General features: G+C 45.1%; 1 pseudogene; it reads left to right on the top strand.

Annotated features, from left to right (window-relative positions):
* Positions 1 to 803: 803 nt before the first annotated feature.
* Positions 804 to 1,258, top strand: LOC125915142 (COP9 signalosome complex subunit 9-like; annotated as a pseudogene).
* Positions 1,259 to 9,856: the final 8,598 nt, after the last annotated feature.

Genomic DNA, 9,856 nt, shown 5'->3' with positions numbered 1-9,856 from the left:
ATTTTACACATCATATGTATTATATACTGTATTATAATAAAGTAAGCGAGAGGAAAAAAATTTAAGAAACTCATAAGGAAGAGAAAATACCTGGACAGTACTGCACTGTATTTACCGAAACAAATCTGCGTGTGGGTGAACCCGTGCACTTACAACCAGTGCTGTCGTGGGTAAGCTGTATAGCATATTTTTCTTTAAAAAAAAAATGTTTATTTATTTTGGAGAGAGAGAGAGAGAGAGAACATAAGGGAGGTAGGAGCAGAGAGAGAAAGAGAGAGAGAATCTCAAGCAGACTTTGCACTCTCAGCACAGAGCTCAATGCAGGGCTCAAACTCACAAACCGTGAGATCGTGACCTGATTGGAAATCAAGTCAGACGCTTAATTAACTGAGCCATCCAGGCGCCCCTGTATAGTATAATTTTATTGCAGGAAAGGGCCTTAACGGGTATCTGGCCCAACCTCCACCCAAAGTGGGCCTCCCGCCTAAAACGTCGGGGACGGTTCAATGACTTCCCCAGAGGAAGCCTCAATTTACTTCTGGATAACCTCTAACTACTGATTCCTGCTCTGACCTCCGGAATCACATGGAAAACTCTGCTACAGAGAAGCTTTTCCAATATTAAAACACAAACAATAACAACAACAACAACAAAGACAAACATTTTAAAATCTCTACTGTTTGCTCTGAGTGTTCTCTTACCCAGAACCTGCACAGCCCCTCATAACATAGGATTTTTAGACCCTCTTACAATTTTGGGGTTCTCAACTTTAAAGGGTACCTGCTTTGGAGGATGTGGGGGGCACCAGAAGCAAGATGACGGCAGTGGTCGATGAGGTGTTCCCTGAGGGTGCTGGGCTCTACTTGGACCTGGAAGAGGCAGGAGGCAGCACCAGGCTTCTGATGAACTTGGCAGCCAGTGAAAAGGCAGTTCATGCAGACTTTTTTTTTTTTTTTTTTTTTTTTTAATGATTTTGAAGATCTCTTTGATGATGATGGTATCCAGTGAGGTATGGTCCAGCGATGCGTGTGGTCATGACTCTGTCACATATTGGTGTGGTGGATCTCCTCAAAGGACAATTTCAGGGCGCTTGGGTGGCTCAGTCAGTTGAACATCCAACTTTGGCTTAGGTCATGATCTCACAGTTCAAGGGTTTGAGCCCTACATTGGGTTCTGTGCTGACAGCTCAGAGCCTGGAGCCTGCTTCGGATTCTGTGTTTCCCTCTCTCTCTGCCCCTCCCCTACTTGCGCTCTGTCTCTCTCTCTCTCTCTCTTTCCCTCTCTCTCAAAAAATAAACAAACATTAAAAAAAATTTTTTTAAATAAAGAACAATTTCAAATGGTTCTAAAGAACTTGTGTTACTTGAAATTAAGAGATGGTTAACCAAGAAAGAGAAGGATGGTTTTAACCCTCTGTGTGAGGCCCACTAGTCTCCGAATGTGACCAACTTTTGTCCTTCAATTAAAAAAAAAAAAAAATGATGGCATCATTTGCCGGATAAAAATAAGACAAACAAACAAATAAATAAAAATTAAAAAAAATAAAGGGCGCCTGCCTCAACTACACATAAAAGTCCAAATGTGGTCTGATAATGTCGGATAGATATACATATTGAATTTCATTCATTGATTAACTAATTAATCCAACATTTATTGCCAGCAGAAACTAAGCTAGTCACATAGATGGATATACATATTAAATACCTTAATAAATGCTATATATGCAAGATTTCCTTTACAGGATGGTGACTATAGATAATATTGCACTGTACATTTGCAAGTTGCAAAGACAGAATAAATCCTTTTTTAAATTTTAAGTTTTTAATTTTAATTCCAATATAGTTAACATACAGTGTTATATTAGTTTCAAGCATACAGCATAGTGATTCAACAATTCTATACGTTACTCAGCACTCATTAAGATACGTGTGCTCACGTATCTTATTAAAAGATTTATTTAAAGATATTAATTAAAGATATTTATTAAAATAAATAAATTTATTTTTTTTATTTTATTTTAAGAGAGAGAGAGGGCACACCCACTCCGGCAGAGGGGCAGAGAGAGAGAGAATCCTAAGCCCCCTGATGTGGGCCTCGATCTCATGAACCATGGGATCATGACCTGAGCCAAAATCAACAGTCAGATGCTTAACCCACTGAACCACCCAAGTGCCCTAATATGTACGCTCTTAATTCCCTTCACCTATTTTACCCATCCCCGCCCCCACCTCCCTTCTGGCAACCATCAGTTTGTTCTCCATAGTTAGAAGTCCACTGGGGCTCCTGGCTGGCCCAGTCAGTAAAGCATGGCACTCTTGATCTTGGGGCTGTGAGGTTAACCCCCACACTGGGTGTAGAGATTACTAAAAGAAATTAATAAATACTTTTTAAAAAAAAAAAAGAGTCTGTTTCTTGGTTTGTCTCCTTCCCTAAGAGAGAAGGTCTTAAAAGTTCTCGTCACCAGAAAAAAAAAAAAATCTGTAATTACGTATGGTGATGGCTTATAACTAAATTCATTGTGGCGATCATTTTGCAGTATCTACAAAGAGCGAATCACGATGCCAAACATCTGAAACTAGAATGTTGCATGATCATTATATCTCAATATGAAATAATAAAATAAATATTCTCCAGAAAAATGACCTCTTAATGGTGCATGTTGAAGATTCTCCGTGACCAAGGACGTTGCTCTCAATCCAACCACGCTTCCTGGGGTTCTCCCTTTGGCTTTCAGTTGTTACGGGCTCAGAGACCACACATTCATTGTTAGCCTTGGCCTAAAGAATAAAAGAGAAAGAGGGGCACCTCCCTCACAAAGTTACTTCATACTTCTCAAGGCCAAAGAGAGAGATCTTGGTAAGCCACCATGAACAATGCAAACTCAGCCCTGTTTGGAGGCCAAAGGAGAGACATGATGTCACTCAAAGATCCCAGCCAGCCAGGATTCCCTTTCCCAAGAACAAAACCAACCACGCTCACGCAGAGTAGGGGAAGCTTGGTATTTATTTCCCAACCGTCAAGCGAGGACAAAGATCCTGGCCTTCTCGTTTCCACATGTAGGATTTCGGTGGCACCGGGGAGCTAACTGAACAAGCTTCCAGTTTCAGACTTTCGGGTCTGCGTCTCCCCCCCTCTCGTTGCTGTCTTTTCATGACGCTCTCTCTCTGGTATAATTTTCAGTGTTTGAATCGCTGCCATCTCGGAGCCTGCTGGACAGCTCAGCAAGGAAGAGATATTAGCCGTGCAAACTCATTGCCCTGAACTCCCAGGTCACTGCTTGGGACAGAGTAGGAAGGGGGATTTTGAAGAGGTGGAGCCCAAACAATTAAGGAGAGAAAACAAACCAGGTTGCTGTCACAGAGACCTGGAGAATATGTTTCCAGCCTTTTCTATTCCGAACAGAGAGGACTCTCTGACTTGTTCCCGGCGTAGATCCCGGGATTGGTTCTAAAGCCATTCCAGCCTCACCAGATGGTCTCCTCCTGGGGTTCAGTTTCCCTAAGCGTGAAATGAACTTAGCCTCCCAGGGCTGCTGAGAAGCAGCGGTGAACTGAGACGCAGAAAGTTGCTTAGGATGTTTTGGAGGATTTCCAAACTTCCTATCGAGGGTGTAGACAAGGCAGACAAAGTAAGGTCAGGCGGAAAATGCCACTTTACTGGTTTCACCAAAGCGCCAAGCACTGTGAGCACAGATATCTGGTTCACACTACCCCATGGCACCCATATCGCCTGCCATCTCCCACCTGAGCCATGAACCCTGAGCCCTGTGAGAACCCAGACTACATCTAAATTTTGTTCTGATTTCCTCCCATCTGGGATAACTTAGGGATCTGTCCCTGGAAGCAGACAAAAGCAGTAGATCCAGAGTTCCCAGAGGCTGGTCTATGGACCATGTGACACGTAATGAGGTTTTTATTGATTAAGATAAAACGAGTTCAATAAAGACACCGTAATGAATCTTTCATACAGCTCAGTTTCTCTTGAAGAGTTGTCTTTTAAGATTCTTTTTCATGTTTACTTTTATTTTTGAGAGAGAGAGAGAGAGAGAGAGAGAGAGAGAAACAGAGTGTGAGTAGGGGAGGGGCAGAGAGAGAGGGAGACGCAGAATCCAAAGCAGGCTCCAGGCTCTGAGCCGTCAGCACGGAGCCCGACGCGGAGCTTCGAACTCACGAACCATGAGATCATGACTGAGCTGAAGTTGAACACTCGACCGATTGAGCCACCCAGGTGCCCCGAGCTGTCTTTTTTTTTTCTTAACGTTTATTTATCTATTTTGAGAGAGAGAGAGAGAGAACAAGAAAGCTCAAAAGCAGGAAAGGGGCAGAGAGAGAGGGAGAGAGAGAGAATCCCAAGCAGGCTCCGCCTGATGTCAGCACAGAGCCTGATGCAGGGCTTGATCTCACTCATGACCTGAGCAGAAATCAAGAGTCAGACACTTAACCAATTCTCTCTCTGTGTCTCTAAAAACAAAAACAAACAAACAAAAACATTGAAGACAGAGCAACATTTGCTTCTAAATTGGGCATGTTCTAGAAACTAGAGCAAATCCTAATGTGATGAATTGAGAAAAATGAGGATTTTTTTTTAAAGTTAAACGTATTTTTAAATTTATTTTTCTTTCTTTTTTAAGATTTCATCATTTTTAACTACTCTCTACACCCAATGTGGGGCTCGAACCCATGACCCCTGAGATCAAGAGTCACGTGCTCCAGTGACTGAGCCAGTGAGGCACCCCTAAATACGTTTTATTTAAAGCATCATTCTTTATGATGTCTTTGGTGTCTTGAAGCTTTTTATTCTGCTATTATATCATGATAATAGTAGACAGGAGTTGTTTCTTTTTTTCATTTTAGAGATAGCGCACAAGCGGGGGAGAGAAGCAGAGGGAGAAAGAGAATCGCAAGCAGGTTCCATGCTGTTAGTGCAGAGCCCAACGTGGGGCTCGATCGCACAACCCTCAGATCATGACCTGAGCCGAAATCAAGAATGAGATGCTCAATGACTGAGCCAACCAGGCACCCCGGTAGTTGTTTCTTTTTGAAGTCAGGAATTCACAAAATTTCAAGTTTTGTCCAAAATTAAAAAAAACTGAGAATCCACATCATTGTTTCAAACTGACCTAAGACAACGTGGTTATGCACAGTTATGGGGCTCTTTTTTTTTTTCAACTTTTTTTTTTTTTTTTAATTTATTTTTGGGACAGAGAGAGACAGAGCATGAACGGGGGAGGGGCAGAGAGAGAGGGAGACACAGAATCGGAAACAGGCTCCAGGCTCCGAGCCATCAGCCCAGAGCCCGACGCGGGGCTCGAACTCACGGACCGTGAGATCGTGACCTGGCTGAAGTTGGACGCTTAACCGACTGCGCCACCCAGGCGCCCCTATGGGGCCTTTTTGATGGACGTTGATAACCTCCACTAACTAGTTGACATAGAAAAAAGATCTAGGTGGGGACTCAGTCTGGGTGGCTCAGTCGGTTGGTTGAGTGGCCGACTCTTGTTTTTGGCTTGGGTCATGGTCTCACAGTTTGTGAGTTTGAGCCCCACATCGGGCTCTGTGCTGACAGTGTGGAGCCTGCTTGGATTCCTCTCCCTCTCTCTCTGTCCCTCCCTGCACCCCCCGCCCCGCAAATAAATAAAATTTAAAAAAGGAGAAGAAAAAAGCTTTATGTTTCCCTCCTGCAATTTCACCATCAGGTTGTATATTACTAAGAGAGCCACAGACCAAATTCTGTTATGATAGGGAAAGATAGGATAAAATAGGCAGAGTGGGAAAGGTTAGGACCTTAGGTCCCTGGGTGGGGAAAAACACATATTTTATTTACTCTTTATTTTCTTAATGTTTGTTTATTTTTGAGGGAGAAAGAGAGAGCGCACCAGCAGGGGAGGGGCGGAGAGAGCTGGAGACACAGAATCCAAAGCAGGCTCCAGGCTCTGAGCTGTCAGCACAGAGCCCGACGAGGGGCTTGAACCCACAGGCTTCAAAATCATGACCTGAGCTGAAGTCAGACACTTAACCGACGGAGTCACCCAGGCGCCTGGAAAAACACACATTTGAAAACAACGCTAGGAGCATCCGGCCACAGCAAACCCCCTGGGGCTTAAGGTTCCTCTTAAGACTGGAACAGACTCCACCTGCCCTCCCTCAGGTTCCCCTCAGGAGTCTGACGATCAAGCTACCTAATAAGTAAACCATAACACTTAACGCTATGCGAGGGACAGCATGGTCACAGTCTGACTCCTCACCCAGCAGAATCGAGCCAATCAGGAACGGACAACCCAGCACCCGGAATTATCAAGACAATAAAGGTAGGACTTGAGAAGGAGCAAGGGGGAAGGGGAACGGGGGGGGGGGGGGGGGGGGACCAAAACTCTGTAAAACAAAGTCCCTTGCCTATAGCCTATAGTCGGGGGTATTCACCTTTGAATGTCCCCTCTCTGTAAAGAGAGCTTTCATACTATTCTTACTTTCTGATCTAATTATTAATACAATTTCGGCTGCTGCTCATTTTGTGCTCGCCTCTTCATTCTTCGAAGCAGCGAGGCGACAAATCCCAGGTCTTGAGGCAAAAAATCCTGCAACACTGTCACACACACAAACATTAGCAATTAGATATAGAAACAGCCACACAGGGGCGTCTGGGTGGCTCAGTCGGTTAAGCATCCGACTCTTGAATGCCATTCAGGGCATGATCTCACAGGTCGGTGGGTTCAAGCCTTACATTAGGCTCCGTGCTAAGAGTGCGGAGCCTGCTTCGGATTCTCTCTCCCTCTCTCTCTCTCTCTCTCTGCCCTCCCCCGCCTCCCCCAACATAAATAAATAAAGTTAAAAAAAAAATTGTTTTTTGTAACAGCCATACAGCCAATTCCGTGAGCCCAGTGAAGTTGGAGCTCTCCGTCCTTTTCCAGAATTTCTTGCCACTATTGACATTCAGGGTTAGGTCATTCTTGGGGGAGGGGGCTGTCCTGGGCAGCATCTCTGGCCAATATCCATTAGACGCCAGTAGCAACCCTCACACACAACACACACGCACAATTGCGACAACAAAAACGTCTCCAGACATTGCAAATGCTTCCCTGCCTCATCCTCCTCACCCCTACCTCCCCTGGTGGGGGAGGGGCAAAAGTGTCCCCAGCTGAGAATCCTCACTCGAAAACAAGGCATCTTGCAAGCAAGGTTCGCTCATGATAGATTCATATATTAATTCTTAATCAGAGCCAGGCGACCAGATCCTGTCCAAGCTTCCTAGAGTATAACCAGGGATCTTTCTAGGGCTAGGCAGTGTTCCAAAGGGTGTAGGCTACCCGGGCACGCTTACAGCACGTTCCCTGTACGTCCCTGAGAGGAAAGTGCCAGATCGATATTTCTAACCAATCCACGTATCTTGAACACCACTCATTCCGCCAGTAAAAAACCTTTTCTGACACCAGTTGTTCATATTAGCAAACGCTGGGGTGAAGTTCATCGAGGTGGCCGTAGCAGTCACTTGAGAGGTACGGACTTTTGATTAGAGACTTTCAAATGCTAACTCTTCATACGGAAGCAATTTTAAATAAAGGCAATATAATAAGTCACTCTAACAGCTATTTAGATACCCCAAATCTTAGGGGACCTGGGTGGCTCAGTTGGTGGAGCATCTGACTTTGGTTCAGGTCATGATCTCATGGTGCATGAGTTCGAGCCCCACGTTGGGCTCACGGCTGTCAGCCTGTCAGCACAGAGCCCACTTCAGATCCTCTGTCCTTCTCTCTCTGCATCTCCCCTGCTTGCGCTCTCCCCAAAACTAAATATTTTTTTAAAAATAAATGTCCCAAATCTTTTATTATCATTATCATTATCATCATTATCATTATTGGGATGTAACTGATTCACGAAATCCAAAAGGCTGAAAAACCATCACCCCATATCAAACTGCTTCTTTGTGAAAAGCTATTCAGGTGGAAACTAGTCCCTCCGAAGGGACTCTCACACTCAAACTGTTCCTGCATGTGATTTGTAGCCAAATTTTAATGAACACCAATGTCCCCAGCCACTTTTCCCAACTGACGGAAAAGACGGTTTCGAACAGAAGTCAGCCTAGGGTCCATCTTAGGGGTGAATTGCATGATTGCCAACCAGAGTTTGTTTCTCAGGGAGTTTGTGTGTATAAGAATGCACAAGTTGCAATTAATTCCCAGCGAAGTCACTCCTCAAGTTAATTAGAAATGCAAAGTGTGAGTCTAAATGTTATGAGATTATAAAATGGCTTAATAATGGGAACAATGAGATTGAAGCATATGCATTCTGGCCATGTAAATATTTCATAACAGTGCCAATCTGATTTCATTTGCCTAATCATGCCATTGATATGCAGCCACCAGCCTGCAAATAGAAAGGCTGAATTGCAACAGATCACCCTTCTAATGTCATAATTATTAATATTGGAGGAAAATGGAGCTGCTCTACTCCCATGCAGACTGCTGGGCCTTTGGAATTGAGATGGGGGCGGCACTGCAGTGGGAAGAGGAGGAAGGTGATAGGTACACCAGCCCCAACGTCCCTATCCCGCCTGTTGGCCAGAAGTATTTAGGTAAGTAGGCAGCTCAGCAGAGCAGAGTGATAGGAGCAAGCTGGAGAGCAGAGTTGCAGGATGTGAATTACCCAGCCCTTGGTCAAAATCACAATGAAACACACATGGAACTGGAGAAGAGGAAAGAGGAGAGAGTTTTGTGGCAATACGGATTCTGTGTTTGAGACTACAGCCGGGGGCCGGGTAGGGCTGCGGGGCTGGGCGGGGCAGTAACCTCTGTCCTCTTTGGCTTCTTCTATTGGGTATCTTCCATATACTTTGTGCACGAATCTTTGATGTGCACAGAATCTGACTCCCCCCCCCCCCCCCCCCCCCGCCCCATCAACATTTGAGAGCTGCTTTCCCTCCATTTCCAGTTGAACTGCTTTGGGACACTTCTCCTATCATCAACTCTTGCCCCGGGTGTATCCAGCCTGTCCACTTTAACCATAAGGGGTAAAGGGTGTCTACTCTGGATACTCTGATTCCTCTGTGGCATTTAGTACAGTGGGGAGGGTATGGCGACTGGACGGACTCCATCAGCAGTGACATGAACTTGTTTAGGCAGCACGGCCTAGGGAAAGAATGCTAGATAGTAACTAGCGAGAGAAATAGTGAGATGCAGGTTTGAATCCCAGCCCTGCACTTAACTTGGGTAAGTCACCTAACCTCTCCTCCCCAGTCTCAGTTTCCCCATTTGTAAAACGGGAGTCGTGGGGTACCCGAGTGGCTCAGTCGGCGAAGTGTCCAACTTTGGTTAGGCCATGATCTCACGGTTCGTGGGTTCGAGCCCCGCGTCGGGCTCTGTACTGACAGCTCGGAGCCTGGAGCCTGCTTCCGATTCTGTGTCTCCCTCTCTCTCTGCCCCTCCCCTGCTTGCACTCGGTCTCTCTTTCTCTCTCAAAAATAAATAAACATTAAAATTTTTTTAAATGAGGATCATGATGCCTGGCTCCCAGTTCTGTTGTGGAGGGTTGTTCAAGAAAAAGAATGTGACAACACTATGTGTGTAGTTACATAATGCCTTGTTTTAAAAAGGATCTGCAGCAGCCAGAGCCTTTGTAATACGATGTCAAATGCTACGCAGAAGTTCAGAATGAACATTCTCAGCCTTAAGTTTCTCTGCTTCCTTCTGCTCCCAGCAGGTGTCTCAGGTCTAGGCACACAGGTCATTCCCTGGAAACAGGCACCAGACAAGCTTCCTTTTAGAAAGTGGTCCTTACCCCCCAGCACTTCTTGTCCGTCAGATTCGCAGACATTGGCAGAGGAGTCTACTAAATCTAGGCAGCACATTTTGGGGGTGCCTTTT

Source organism: Panthera uncia, chromosome D1 (genome assembly GCF_023721935.1).
Source record: "Panthera uncia isolate 11264 chromosome D1, Puncia_PCG_1.0, whole genome shotgun sequence".
Classification (NCBI taxonomy): domain Eukaryota; kingdom Metazoa; phylum Chordata; class Mammalia; order Carnivora; family Felidae; genus Panthera; species Panthera uncia.
This window is presented reverse-complemented; position numbering and strand designations above follow the sequence as displayed.